Source organism: Staurois parvus, unplaced genomic scaffold (assembly GCF_062004578.1).
Source record: "Staurois parvus isolate SC_StPar_1 unplaced genomic scaffold, SC_StPar_1.0 ptg000530l, whole genome shotgun sequence".
NCBI classification, from domain to species: Eukaryota; Metazoa; Chordata; class Amphibia; order Anura; family Ranidae; genus Staurois; species Staurois parvus.
The window spans coordinates 148,608-164,714 of NW_028318326.1; the positions used below are offsets into that span (position 1 = coordinate 148,608).

At 41.2% G+C, this 16,107-nt stretch overlaps 1 protein-coding gene across 3 annotated transcripts in view; it reads left to right on the top strand.

The window, feature by feature from the left end:
* ZNF385B (zinc finger protein 385B) overlaps positions 1-16,107 on the top strand; it is a 708,580-nt gene that overhangs the window by 7,987 nt on the left and 684,486 nt on the right. The gene's annotated exons all lie outside the window — the stretch shown is intronic.

A 16,107-nucleotide genomic window follows, 5' to 3' on the forward strand; every position in this document is an offset into this window, starting at 1 on the left:
TCTCCTTTAATGTATACAGTTTATTTTAGGCTGTTTCACTTTTGGGTTTTGGTTAATATTTGTCTGTAGATGTAATACCATGTAGTTTCTTTTACATTTCTATAGTGTTTGTTATGCCTGAGAAATGTTCCCATGTCTGTCCTTGCTTATTTTATAGTTAAAACCAATCTGCAGACTAACCGGGACAGAAAGCTCCTGCCTAAGGCTTGGTATGATTTTTGAGATCATTTGAAGAAGATTTAATAAGAATTCTTTATTAGAAGGATCAGAAGTGAAAGAATGCTATAAAATATTTTGCAGTTGGTTTATGTGATTCGTGGAGTTATAATTGATCATCTTTGCACAGCAGCAGATAACTTTTAGATTGTCATTTCTCTGTAGTCTAAGTGATGGTGTGCAGGAATAACAATTCTTAAAAATCCTTGCCTGCACAGAATATATTTTAAATAAGTTTCATCCAATATACTGTAATGATTGTTCATTATCAATTGTACCTAGCACTTACAAAGTTGTGATCGTCAGCCAGCCTTATGATTAGGCACTTCTTGTGAAAAGTGTCAAGGCTCTTAACATCACCACGCCGTTTTTAACAATTTGATTCTAATAAAATCTCGGTCACCTGGAAGTCCATGTGACATTCCGTCAATTTGGAGTGTTGAAACTTAGTTTAGCAGTCTGGGACCTAACACTGGGCCATGGTGGTAGTAAGCTGCTTTCCCAGGAAATTGTTTCTCCTTAGTTTTTTGTCCAAGTTTTTGAAAATTGTTTTGTACATGACCAACCCTAGCCTGAAGTTACAATTGCTTTCTTGTGCTGTGTGCTTGTTTTGTAATGCCATACTACTGTGTAATTGCTTCTGCGTTCATAAAAAGGTAGTATGCACGCGCTTTACAAGCTAAAAGTGTCCCCATTGAAAGATCGGTGCCCTATTAATGTTCTGGTGACAACTCAAAATTTTGGCTAGTGGTCACCAGGACAAATAGGGAGAGTAAAACCTCCCTGAGGTCATCACAGAGGACAAGGGAGCTCTCTTTCTGTCTGGAGGAAAAAAAATTTAACCTTCAAACAAGGAAAGGTTTCTTCACAGTGAGAGCTGTGAAAATGTGGAATAGACTACCTCAAGAGTTGGTTCTGGCCAGCTCAGTGATTTGCTTTAAAAAAGGCCTGGGTTCATTCTTAGATACACAGAATATAACTGGATACTAACATTTATAGGTAAAGTTGATCCAGGAAATATCTGATTGCCTCTCGGGGGATCAGGGAGGAATTTTTGTCCCCTGCAAGAGCAAATTGGATCATGCTTTGCTGGGGTTTTTTTTTGCCTTCCTCTGGATCAACTGTGGGTATAGGATTATAACTTTTTTTTTTTTTTTTTTTTAATGGTTGAACTGGATAGACTTTTGTCTTTTTTCAGCCAGACTAACTATGTAAATATGTAAAACACAGCCCATTCTCCTCATGGGATGTCGGATGTAAACGGTCCGCCTGTCTGTTTACACCCAACTGCTATCCAGTCTGCTGGATGGAAGGTTTTTGGCGAATAGGATTGGATGTAGGTGGGTGTAAATGGACACATGTCCGTTTACACGCACCAGTCCATAGTGGAAAATGGAGGTTCCAATCGAGTCTGCCTGCAAAACGGGCAGGTGGACCCGATTGCAACATTCTTGTGAAAGGGGCCTTAAGCAAGCATAGTTCCAAGCTGTTTATGCAAGAATCAGTCCAGGCAGCAGACACAGGGGGGAATTCAAAATGCATTTGTTCCACTTTTCTGGCAGTATGGTCCTTTCAAAAGTGTTGCACCAGATCCAAAAAAGCCTGCTGCCAGTTTTGATAGCTTTACCAAAACATACAGCAGATTTAGGTAGTTCTTTATAGCACCAAGTTGAAAAGGATTTGCCTCCAGTTTGTAAATGACAAAACTGGAGGTAATTAAGACCAGCTCTGAGTTGGTGTACAGAGACAGGCAGAGAACCTGTCTCTATACTCTGTGTAGCAGGGTGACATGTTTTCTGCCGCTACCCCCTCCACTCTCCACCTGACACAGGTTGTCAAGAATGCTGTTAGTTCACAGTCAACAGCTTCGTAACAACTAGTGACCTTAACTGTGGGTGGAGCCTAACTGGGAAACTGAGGGATTAGATCTCTCTTTGTGATTGACAGCAGGCAGTGGGCAGATTCTATAGTATACAACAGGCTGCCTTTGGCTACGGAATCCACCCACTACCTGCTGTCAATCCAAAGGGGACCTAAATTCCCACCAGGCTTTGCCCACCAGCTATAAAACTTCTTGGCCGCTGTATTGTGTATGTAAAAAGCTGAAGCAGTGGCAAGGGAGCTCAACTGCTCTGGAGTGTCAGTATGAACACTCTGGCCTCAGTGCCCCTCCGCACAACAGATTGTGCTTGCCCCAAATGTATGTACCTGTTTCCTGGTAAATAGTGTTGTAGACACTGTTTATGATTTCCCCAGACTCAGTGTATGAAGGTTGAATAATCCAAAGTGCAATTCAGCCATGCAAGTGCTTTAACAGGGGGACATTAAAGCAGAATTTCACCCAAAAGGGGAAATCCTGCTTTTGTGCCTCATCCCACCTCCTCTTCAACTTGTGGCACTTTATTTTTTTGGGGAGGAGGTTCCCACTTCCACTTCTCCCCCCTCCTCTTTGCCTTCAGCATTCTGGGACATGTCACAGGTCCCAGAGGGCTGCGGGACCATTCACAAAGCATGGCTCAAGCATGCACAGTGGGAAGCCAGCTGTCAAGCCACAAGGTGTCCCAAACTAAACATACTAGTGCTGGGGATCTGAAGACTGGCAAACAACCTATATGAGGATGGCGCTGGATCCTTGGACATTGAACCTTTTTTCTAAAACCTTTTATTTTATTAAAAGGCAGCAGCTGCAGTATTTGTGGCTGCTGACTTTTATTTTTTTTCTAGGGTGAAAACCCCCTTTAATAGGATAAAATCACATCCCGAAGCATCCCCAGCTTTTTCAAGAGATTGAGCTGAACTTGTCATCCGTTAAGTACAGCTCCAATCCAATCAGATCTATCCTTCATTAACAGCAAACAGCTAAGAACCTGACTGTTTCACATCACTATAAAGTATTATGCTAGCAGAAATCGCGTCTCTATACAGTATATACAATACAATAATAAATGACTTATAAACATCTGAATTATCACATTGAATTATTGCACTTATTCTCATTACAAGAGCTTATCATTTTGTATACACGTCTTTAGAGCGAAATGCCTCTTTGTAAACTTGTGTCATCATTACACATTATTGATGTGTGCATGTAAAACATTGACCATTGCTGGATAAAGCCCAAGTGAAATAATTGAACAATAAAGATAGCTCTGATTCCTGCGTCAGTTTATCATTTCAAAGTCACAATGTTGGCAGCAGTGAAATGCGGTTTGTTTACTGTATGTGGTTTGGTCAATCAGTTAAATTGTACAGTAGATCCAATCAAAAGTTGGGTATTTATAGAAAAACGCTTACTCTTGACAAGCCGTATTACTTTATTTCCCATGGATGGTAATGCATCTTGATTGTGAAATCTGTTAATTTAGTATCACACCCTCATTTTTCCACTTCTTAAATATCACACACCAGTCTTACTATTATGCTGTGAACATGTCACTTTAACTGGAAAATGATGATTAGATCATATATCTTGTTGTTATGATGGATGTGTTTATGAGAAATTCTATGTGAGTGGTGCGTACGTATGGTTGTGCTAAGCAATGATGGAAAACCTTGCTGCCACCTTTGACATTTGAAGATACATGAGAAGTCTATTTTATAATTATCCACTTTAAAGGGAATTTCGCACCAAGAAAAGAATGCTTGAAATTGCAGCAGTTTACTAACTAGATAAAGGAACATCTTTCCACTGAGTCTGTGAGAGTCCTACGCAATGTTACAGAACACAACACAGAACTCACAGTGGGCGCAGTTGCACCATATTGAATAATTATCTGTAGGATCCCGGCACAGATCAGTGACAGGAGCTCTGAGTACGTGCAGTTTCTTCACAGACTTCTAGAAAATGTAAATGTAAAAGAACTCTCTTCTCTCTTCAGATTTTCTAATCTAAGGTGCCTGCTGTTCACCCTGCCCTGCTATCAGAGGCCTCTAAAACCTCAGTGTTTAACAATTTTGAAAATTGGGCAGTGGGCTAAACAAATGGCTCCTATATCCATATGGCAATCTAAGGCTGACTATGCCGCTAGGTATCCTGCCACTAGCAATTTGTCAAAATCCCCAGTGGCAGGATTGCAAAAAGGTATGCTGTTTGTTCCTTTAGAATTGCTCCTTGTGCAGTTCAGGCAGCCGGACGTCACTCCCATGGGTAGCAAGATCGTCCCCGTTCCTCCCAAGACTTCTTGCTCTCTAGCTCCCTTGTTACCACTTCCGTTGCTTGCCTTCAGGAATTTTCCAGAACCTCTCCCATCCTTTGGTACTCCCTACCTCAGTATGTCCGGTCAGTTCCTACCCTATCCGCCTTTAGACAATCCTTGAAAACTAATTTATTCAGGGAAGCCTACCCCACCTACAGCTAAAAGGCTGTACATCAGCTCATCCCCTGCAGCTATTACCTTTTATACCTACCCTTAGACTGTAAGCTCCAGGAGCAGGTCCCTCGTATTCCTCCTGTATTTAACTGTATTGTAATTGTAACATTATGGGAGGCTCTGTGATGGAGGTAAGTATGCACTAGGGAGGGGTACTTTAGGTTGAGAAGGAGTAGTGTTTCAACATGTACTTAGCCTAAATAAGAGGCCTGAAAAACTAAATCTTATTTCTGTAGTGTCTACCCAGAAGCACCTTGACAAGTCAAACTGTACAAAGGCCTGACATAAGGTATTAGGTTTATTTTATTATCTTCTAGAGTGCCTTGGAAGCGCCCAAACGTGGAAGCTCAAAAATCATTTCTGTCTCTCTATCTCTATGCCAGATCTGCCAGAGCTTTTCAAGAGGAACTTGTTCAGTGCAGTGTACACTTCAAGCATCTATTAGAGAGTGAAGCTTAGTCCCAGGATGCTTCAACTTCATCGTGCATGCATAGGAGTTGCATCACCACAGCGAAGGCTATTGATGCTGTGGAGCAGCAAAGGAGAATGTAGAGCTAATTCAGGGGAGCAAGACAACCCAGAGATAAGTTTGTCATAAATTGCAAACGCTTTCCTCCTCCCTCACCCTTTGCTTCTGCTTCAAGAGCTGAAAGTTGGTATTTTCAAATTTAGAAACTCTGGGTTTGAGAGCTCCAGGACACTATTGAGGGTAACAAAAGATCCAGGCTTTTTTTCTTTATTGAGAGTTGGATTTCAACCTTCCTGGAGGTATTCCCAAGTGTAGCTCGGGGTAAATTTTCAGCACCACAAGCGGTAACCCCAAGCTACACTCGGGAATACCATGCAGCGTTGCTCTGATATCCTTTCTGCACTTACCTTGTCCTGCGCTCCCGCAGTGTGTCCCCTGCAGCGTCCCAGGCCATGTCCTCCGGCCGATGCCGGCGTCCGTCTTCTGGATTCCGTTCCCTGCGACGTCAGGACGTACGGGGACGGAACTGGCGGGAAATTTAAAAATGTCAAAAAGTGACATTCACTAAATACACTAAAATCACATAGTAAAACATTACTGTATCAAACCATTTCACATACATTTTGTCCCTACTGCTTTGTCCTGTGCCCTGCCTGCATTTTTACTGTTCTTTCTGCCTTGAAACTGAGAAACGTCCATGGCATCCAAAAAGCGTCCCTTTAGGTCAAAAGTGGTTTTAGACCGGCTAGAGAACAGCGATAGTAAATTAGAACCTCTTGCAGAATTGAGTGATAATGATTCGTGGGGAAATTCATCATCAGACACTGAAAACGATTTTGCGACTTTGCTCAGTGATGTGCGAACTTGGCACTCTATTTCAAATTTCATTGTTTTTGGTTTGATTATATTATTTAATTAAATTTATTATTATTATATTATTATTTTTTATGATTATTTATTAAATTATAATTTATTATTTCGTGTTTCAAATTTTAACATACCCGGGATGTTTACTAGACTCTTGTTCGGACAGATTTCAGTGAGTTATTCCTAAAAATTACATGCCTACAATAAAAAAACTACATATTTCCATGCAAAAAAATGTACCGCTTTGAGCACAGAAATACTGACATAATCAGACCGCTAGGGAGGCTACAAACTCTAGGCTTTGTTCAAATTTCAGTGACAAATAAGCCATATAAATAGCTGCTTCTCTAAGTCTGCCTTTGCTTTCGAAAGCATTGCTTGGCTAGAGCCACACTACATGTCATTTTGTTATAACCATAGGCCTGCTTTCAGCAGTTAGACTTCTGAGCCTGTTCTGGACAGCAATCACCTGCTGCTGTTGGAGCCCAAGAAGTATATGGAATTGTGCAAGCAGTGGAAAACTAGCCATTCTCAAAACATTCTTAAACATTTTGTTGCATATCATTGGAGGATGGGGAGAGAGGAACCCAGAAAGGTAAAGTATAAATTTATTACATTTCAGCTGTAAACTAAAAGAAATACAATGTGGATATAGTCCATCCGATTACAGATTGCTTTTTTGTTGATTTAAGTGTTCCTTTATAGCCTAACAGCAGACAAAACTTATTTTTATTCTGGATATTGGGACCTCTGTCAAGATGTTCGAGGTATAGTTGTTGGACCATTAACTGATCTTTTTAATCAATCTGTTCTAACAGGAAAGGTTCACCATGACTGGTGGACAGCTAATATTGTACCTATCCACAAGAAGAGCAGCGAGGTAGAAGCTTGCAATTACAGGCCAGTGAGCTTAACATCAGTTATAGTCAAGTTAATGGAATCACTCCTGAAAAGAAGGATCAATGATCACTTAAAAACACACAACTTGCTAGATCCAAAGCAGCATGGCTTTACTGAGGGCAGATCATGTCAGACTAATCTGATTTTTTTGGATTCTGGATTTTTTGACTATATTACTAATGTTTTGGACCAGGGTGGTGCTGTGGGATTAGCATATCTTGATTTCAGCAAGACATTTGAGACAGTTACAAATAATGATCTAATACAAACGTTGTACACGCTAGGACTTAGCCCTTGGGTGGTTCAGTGGATATGCAGCTGGCTAAAGGATAGATACCAAAGTGTGGTTTTACATGGGGTTCACTCGGAAAAGAGAACAGTCACTAGTGGTGTACCACAAGGCTCTGTACTAGGCCTGTTCTATTTAATCAATATGTAAGTGATATAACTAAAGGTTGGTTGGGTAAGGTATGTCTTTTTGCTGATGATACAAAGGTGTGCAATAGGGTTGATATCCCTGGAGGTGTTTGTAACATAGAACATGATTTGGCATTGATGGAAGATTGGTTAACAAAGCAGAAATTACAGTTCAATGTTTCTAAATGGGAAATATTGCACCTAGGGAAAAAGAATCCCTTGAGAGAGTACAACATTGGGGGACAGTGTTGGCCAGCACTACAGAGGAAAAGGACTTGGTGGTACTTATTTCAGATGATTTCAAAATGAGCAAACAGTGTGGCCAGGCAGTGGGGAAAGCAAATAGAATTCTAGGATGCATCACTAGAGAGGTCACCTGCAGGAGGAAGGAGGTCCTGATTCCCCTATATAGATCTTTAGTTAGACCTCATTTAGAATACTGTGTCCAGTTCTGGAGACCTCACTTACAAAAAGATATTGATAAAATAGAACAAGTCCAGTTTATGGTAACAAAAATGGTGAAATATCTGGGGGATAAAACATATCAAGAGAGACTTCAGGAACTTAACATGTGCAGTCTGGAGGAAAGAATGGAAAGGGGAGACATTATTGAAACCTTTAAATACATCAAGGGAGTGAATAAGGTCCAAGAGGGAAGTATTTTCAACATGAATCCAAAATCAAGAACACGGGGACATGACCTTAAACTAACTGGAGGAAAGTTCAAAACTAATCTCAGAAAGTACTATGTTACTGATAGAGTAGTTGATGCTTGGAATAAACTTCCAGCAGAGGTAGTGAGCCAGTCAACAGCAAACAGCTTCAAACATGCATGGGACAAGCATATATCTATACTCAGACAAAAAAAGTTAATAAAAAAAAGAAAACAAAACAACAAAAAAGGAAAACAAATAAAAAAACACAAAACAAACACAAAAGCCCCCAACCCCCCCCTCCCCCCCCCCAAAAAAAGAAAAACCGGTCAGACTCAATGGACCGCTCAGTCTTTTTCTGCCATCACTTTTCTATGTCTTTATGTTATTGCGTTCATCCCCATTTTAGAGATATCTCTATACTGCTGCCTTAGTGATATCCAATCGCATCTGACATGCAGAATGTGATTGACCAGGAAATAAGGGAAATTCTCCATTATGGAGACACAAACAGCAATAAAAATACTGTTGTCTCCCTAAGGGGTCTTTCTCAATATGACCACCTTTTATTTTTCCCATCTCATTATTCAGTGCAACATACCACTGAGCTGAGTTTCTCAACAAAGGTTCCATTGAGCCCTAGGGTTCCTCCAGAGGTTGCTAGGGGTTCCTTGAGCAATGAGCTATTGCTGCCTCTTAGATAAGTTCCCAATGACACCATTATTCTTTTTAGCTATCTGTAAGGGGGTCATTTTTCACAATGACCACAAGTGTAAGGAGCATTCTTCCCACTGACCATCACACTAATGTATCATGAGTTGTAGATATAGTAATTTTTAGCAAGGCTTCCCTAAGATAGGAAAGTTATTTCAAGGGTTTCTCTATGTTGAAAAGGTTGAGCAATTCTGCCATAAAGAAGAATCCTGTGCATTGAAAAAAATAATGATGAAAGTGTTACTAAACTCAGAACCCTGCATTCACTATTATCTGGTCTCCTATGGTACACAGAACATGGAAATGCAATTATTTTAGTAAATATAAACTGCTAAATTCTTTTTCTCATCAGCAGTTAGAGCAGTCTTGTGACTTCTGTCAGTGTTCATCAGAGCACTGGTTAAAGCTTGTAGGAGGAGTTTTCTCTATGAGGATGCAGAACCCCTGACCTCTGTCTGGGCAATGCTGATTGGCCCTGTGCTGATTATATGCACATAAAAAAAAAAAACCTCTCTAGCAATACACACCAAATTGAACATGTGCAGTGTCTCCACACGATCTGTATTATCAGAAGATAAGAGGGTAGCACTGGAAGGGAAGTCAGAGATCAAACAGCATTTTTACACAATGCAGAGGATTACCCCATTAGGTTCCACAGTACGTATACCAAACATGCTTTACATATACAGACTGATTTTACTGTTGTGGATTTAAAAACACTTTAACTAATTTATTCATTAAAAGCTGTTCAGTTAGTTGGTGCTATGCCAGCATTAGTATAATGTATACACATATGCTTCTATAGAGTGAGCAAGATTGGTTTTTAGGGTTCCCTAACTATCTATGTATACAGTATTAGGTGTGGGAGATTGCTGGGTGTATTGGAGATTTCATAATATTATTACTAATGATAATATGCACAGCAGCTATATATGGTTTATGACAGTGGTTATCAATATCAACCTTTCTGAGACCAGAACTTAGTAAATTCTTCCAAAAACTTCTATGTCCCAACAGTAACAAATAAAGTGTATACGCACTCGAAAGCTGAGTCCCACTGTGGAGGCTATGGAGGTTGTGAAATGGGTTAGGAGACTCTGTAGTACACTCGGTGGTCCTGTAGGAGATGTGGTTTCTGGAGGAAAAACATGTGTGTTTTGTTACGATTCATTTTTCAGATGAAAACTTCATTTTTGGCGATTTGGATGTATACGAATGTCAACAAATCCCCAAAAACATTATAATGAAATTAACAAATGCATTTGTTCCGTTCGGATTACGTCACATGATGCAATAGTAGTTCAGGCCCATGGGGAAATTAATTCAAGTTTCCAATTTGTTCAATAATTCAGGTTCGGATAACGAATAGATCCAAATTTCATTTCATTTGTTAATTCAGATGTACATGACACCGGTCAATACTGTCCAAGCAGCTCTTGTCATTTCTCTTGGTGGGTTGGACTAGCATCCGAAAATATTAAATCCTTCCAATTTGAATCTGTCTGACTCAATAATATATTGAATATAAAGCAATTTTCCGGAAAAACTGCAAAATTTTTCAAATCCACCCAGACCAATGAATATACAAAACGGATTCCAAAAATGAATTGGTTCAACATAAGGAATATGACGAAACAAAATTCTCCAAGGAATGAATGCTTCCAAAATGAAACAAAACTAAAAATTCCGGTGTGCACATGTGTATTTGACAGTGATAAAACAGAAATCATTTCCCAGAGCACAAACCAAACTGGACACGGCTGTTTCCTGAGCCTACCCAGTTTGCAATATTTTGCAGGAAAAGCAGGTCTCACTGCTAGGTAGTCAGTAATTATTGGGGTGGAGCAGGGGCAGACTGACAACTCTTGGGTTCCCCAGGCAATAGGGGATCATGGGGCCCCTGTGTCCTTGCCCAAACTCAAAAAAGTCTATGAAAAAGGTACCAGGAGCATCTCATGGGGCTCCCTACTAACCCCGGGCTCTCGGGCAGTGCCCGAGTTTCCAAATAGTCAGTCCGCCCCTGGGGTCGAGATAAATAATTGGCATCCAACAGAATAGACATTGACGTTGATCCTTTCGATTCACAAAAGTGCCTTTTTGGGGAAAAAATATTTTCAAAGTTGATTGACGTTACTTTATTTTAAAATTATACTTTCTTGAATCCTTGACGCCATCATTTAAAACCCAGTGCACACCTGGCAGTCATGAGAAGAAACACAAATATGGCCACAATAAATCCACAGTGTATTTCTTATGCATTACATTTCCACAGTGTATTTCTTATACATTACATTTCCACAGTGTATTTTAGTCATATCAATGGGGCACTTTTTTTTAAAAAATAATTATCCTATTGTGATTTGCAGATGCTGTTATGAACAGTTGTAAGGTGATCATTCGTACAATGGTGCCATCTGGATCAAGCTATGCATTATCTGTACGTGACCCACTTCTGGAATAATGACAGGATTGACATAACTTAGAAAGCAAAGTCAGGACATCCGTGTGACATAAGGTTCACTCCGGTTACAGGATTGATTGTGTGCTTTTTTTGTCTTAGCAGGTGAATAATATGAGTGATCTAGACCATATAAAGTCAAGCCCTGAGGGTTCCTCTCACATGTTCTGGGAATTTCTACTTTTGTGTTCTAGTTTTCTACAGTCCTGGAAAGCAGAGCAGATATATTAATATTGTAGAAGCATTACCATGGTTGGAAGACATTTACTTGCTAATTTGTTTTCACCATGAAGAGATACTGTATATACATATATTTGCACATGTAACCAGGGCTTTTTTCTCAGAGAATAGGTGGAGGTACTCCCTCCCTTACAAGTCACCCCCTTCTCTCCATTTGTATGGAATTTGTTAATTACTTCAGCTCCGGATGGTTTTACCCCCTTCATGATTCAGCACTGCGCTACTTTACATAGAAATTCATGCAACACTGTAACCAAGCAAAAAAAAAATCAAATTTCTTCATAAATTTAGGCCAAAATGTATTCTGCTAAATTTCTTTGTTAAAAAAAATGCAGATGAGTGTATATTGAATGTTATAGCTTCTACAAACTTTGGTATATATACTGGAATATTTATTTTTTTATACTAGTAATGTCAGCGATCAGCGACTTATAGAGAGACTGTGATAGTACGGAGGGCTACCGGGCACTGAAATAAACAGTGACACTAATAAAGTGATCAGTGTTAATACTGTACACTGACACTGTACAAATGACACTGGCTGGGAAGGGGTTTACATCTTGGGTGGTGAATGGGTTAAGTGTATGCCTACCAATGTGTAATGTGTGTGTTATGTGCTGCTTTTCACTAAATACCTCTTTGTTCCTTCTCCCTGCTTTGCAGGGAGAAGAAGCAAAGAGGTCATTCCCTCTCTACAGAGCCCTGTGTTGATTGTCAGCACAGTGCTCAGGGCTGTAATTGTACACAGCCGATTAGCAGGTCCCGGCCATGAATCATTGTCACTGTAAAAAGTACAGTGACATGACCAAAATAAAGATCTTTATCCCTATGTAAGGCTTTGTTAATTGAACCTAGAGTATGCAATCAAGTATGCAGTGGGCATTATTTTCTATAGTGTGAAGTAAGATGAAGTGAAATAAAATTTGTGTTCATACATTCACTTGAAACATGCAATCTTGTGCATTGAAAAAATAATAATTAAAGTGTTACTAAACCCATGATTCTGCTTGCACCATATCTGGTCCCTCACAGTACATACAACATGAAAATGCTATTATTTTATTAAATATAAACTTTCTTATCAGCAGTATATAGCAGTCTTGTGACTTTTATCAGTGTATGGCTGAGCACTGGTTAATCTTGTAGGAGGCATTTTCATTCTCATCTACTGTCCTATCCGGCTACATGCCCCCTGACCCTCTGTCTGGACAGTGCTGATTGGCCCTGTGCTGATCACATGCCAAAAGAAGAAAAAAACTATCACAATACACCAAACAGAGCACGTGCAGACTTCCAACTGCTGCTCTAACTATGGCAGATGGATTGGGACCAGTAAAAGAAGGAGAGGATCAGATAAGCCAGGATCAAACAGTCTTTTTACACAATGCAGAGGATTAACCCCTTACGTTCCACAGTGAGTATAACAAACATGCTTTACTGCATATACAGACTGATTTTACTGTTGTGAGTTTAGTAATGTTTGAAGTGACTGGCCTTTTCCAAGTAATTTGTGCCCTGTGCGTCAACAGAGTGACAACAAGAACAGGAGAGATCTGTCAGTGATTGAGCTTTTTAACACCATTAAATAACGCCAGCATCGACATTTCAGTTGTACATACCGTATTTTCCGGCGTATAAGACGACTGGGCGTATAAGACGACCCCCTACTTTTCCTGTTAAAATTTAGGGTTTGAGCTATACTCACCGTATAAGACTACCCCTCTTCCAACACACACCAAATAAAAATTAAAAAACATCAGATTTGATTTCAATATGGTATGCTATTTCAGTATGGTATTCCAATGATGGGGTGATATTCCTCCCACTGACACCAATGATGGGGCACTACTCCTCCCACTGACACCAATGATGGGGCACTTTTTCATCCACTGACACCAATGATGGGGCACTATTCCTCCCACTGATACCAATGATGGGGTACTATTCCTCCAACTGACACCAATGATGGGACACTACTCCTCCCACTGACACCAATGATGGGGCACTATTTCATCCACTGACACCAATGATGGGGCACTATTCCTCCCACTGATACCAATGATGGGACACTATTCCTCCCACTGACACCAATGATGGTGTCCCATCATTAGTGTCCGTGTGTGAGGAATAGTGTCCCATCATTAGTGTCAGTGGGAGGAATAGTGCCCCATCATTAGTCAGTGGGAGGAATAGTGCCCCATCATTGGTGTCAGTGGGAAGAATCATGCCCCATCATTGGTGTCAGTGGGAGGAATAGTGTCCCATCATTAGTGTCAGTGGGAGGAATAGTGTCCCATCATTAGTGTCAGTGGGAGGAATAGTGCCCCATCATTGGTGTCAGTGGGAAGAATTGTGTCCCATCATTAGTGTCAGTGGGAGGAATAGCACCCCATCATTGGTGTCAGTGGGAGGAATAGCGCCCCATCATTGGTGTCAGTGGGAGGAATAGTGTCCCATCATTGGTGTCAGTGGGAGGAATAGTGTCCCATCATTAGTGTCAGTGGGAGGAATAGTGTCCCATCATTAGTGTCAGTGGGAGGAATAGCACCCCATCATTGGTGTCAGTGGGAGGAATAGCGCCCCATCATTGGTGTCAGTGGCAGGAATTGCGCTCCATCATTGGTGTCAGTGGGAGGAATTGCGCCCCATCATTGGTGTCAGTGGGAGGAATTGCGCCCCATCATTGGTATCAGTGGGAGGAATAGTGCCCCAGCATTGGTATCAGTGGGGAGAATAGTGCCCCATCATTGGTGTCAGTGGGGAGGAGGAATAGTGCCCCATCATTGGTGTCAGTGGGGAGGAGGAATAGTGCCCCGTCGTTGATGTCAGTGGGGGAGGAACAGTACCTCATCGTTGGTGTCAGTGGGGGAGAGGAGCGGCTGCTCCTTCTTTCAGTTCGGCTGCTCGACTTTCGCGAGGCCGCTCGGCTCCGCCTCCTTGCCGGTGATTGGTCACCTGTGTGCCTTTCCAGTGCTGGCGCCCAATCACCGGTGAGGAGGCGGAGCCGGGCGGCCGCGCAACCATTGAGCTGCCGAACTGAAAGAAGGAGCAGCCGCGCTTCCTGGACCGGATCGTCGTGGGACCGGGACCGGAGCCAGGTAAGGTACAGCAGCCCCTCTGCCCACCCCTGTACTTAGTGTCCGTTGGAGGAGGAGGGGGGGAAGGGGCCGCGCCGCCCCTCGAAAAAGTGCCGCCCTGACACCGGCTCGCCGTATACCAGCGTATAAGACGACCCCCGACTTTTCAGAAGTTTTTCTTGGGTTGAAAAGTCGTCCTATACGCCGGAAAATACGGTATATTACAATGTATGCTTGTTTAAAAGCATGAAATATATGGCATGATGGTATTGTCTAAAAACTAGACATTACAAATATTCCCCCCTGCAATTTAGAAACTGCTGAATTGTTCTTTTAGCCTTGGTTCACACAGATGCAGTACGGAATTTTCAGCGTTTTCTGTGCGAATTCCACACCGCATCAGAATTGCACCCCATCCACACCAACCGCTGCGGGTGTGCATGTTAAGTTAACAACACCCCGAAAGCGGGCCGCAAAATGCAGTGTGATGTGCAGAATCGGATCGCATAGGTGTGAATACCAATGCGACCCGCTTCTAGTGCGGACCCAACAAAGGGTCCTGCACCTTTTTGCGGGTAATAATGCATAATGTATGGCTTCAGTCACACTGCACACAAATTGCATATGATTTGCACAGGAATGCGGTGCGGTTCCTGTGCAAATCACATACGATATACCGCACCACATATATGTGAACCCAGGCTGAGAGTTAAGTCCTCATGCACACTGAACATTTTTACAGCGGCTGTTTTTGACTTTTAACTTTTTTTCTACAGCCAGTAAACTCTCCAGCATGTAATCCTATGTGTCCATGCACACATAGACTGTAATCAATGTTTTTTTGCAGGGACGTTTTTTGGCTGGAAAAAAACCCAAGACTAGTGGATTTCTAGAGGTGTTTTTTAGCTGTAAAAATGCTCTAATACTAAAAAAAGCAGCAAAACGTGGAAAATCGAGGCAAACCAGCGTTTTTTAACTTTTTTTGACAACAAAAATGCTGAAAAGCACAAACGATAAAAAAACGCAGCAAAACGTTGCTAAACGCTAATACAAAATCACAAAAAAATGCTGAAAAACTCACATTTTTAACGTGACTTTACACAGCTAAGGTTACCAGCGTTATTAAAACGCCCTGTGTGCATGGAGCCTTGGAGACTTTGGAAGGATAATGGCTGACCTTGAAATTGAGAGTTAAATGACAGGTTAGGCCTAATACTTTTTTGTGTTAGGTTAAAGGTTAGGTTTAGAGTAAGGTTACGTTGAGGTTTAGGCTAATATTGGGGGTTGAGGTCACATTACATTTCAGGGGTTAGGCTGAAGTGAAGAATTAAGTTGAGGTTTAGTGTAAGGTTTAGTTTGAGTAAAGGGAAGGTGACTATAATCAGCTGTGGGGGGTCAACATTTACACTAACCCATTTGCTTCAACCTTGGGATTGTGATTTTGCCTGCCAGTAGTTCAGAGTTCTTTCCATCATAATATTTCAGCTGTCTAATTATGCAAGTTCCAATTTTAGATCATTCTCACCCATTATTCATCCCCCCTGAAGCCCGCAGAAATCATTGCATACAGAGTGATATAAATCTTATATCACTGAAATCATTGCATACAGAGTGATATAAATCTTATACATGCAGGTTGTTTGGTGCAAATTGGCAAAATATTTCAGTCCCACCCAAAGGCCTTCTGAAAACTCTACCCAGCATGACAGTGGGAAGATTTTGTAAA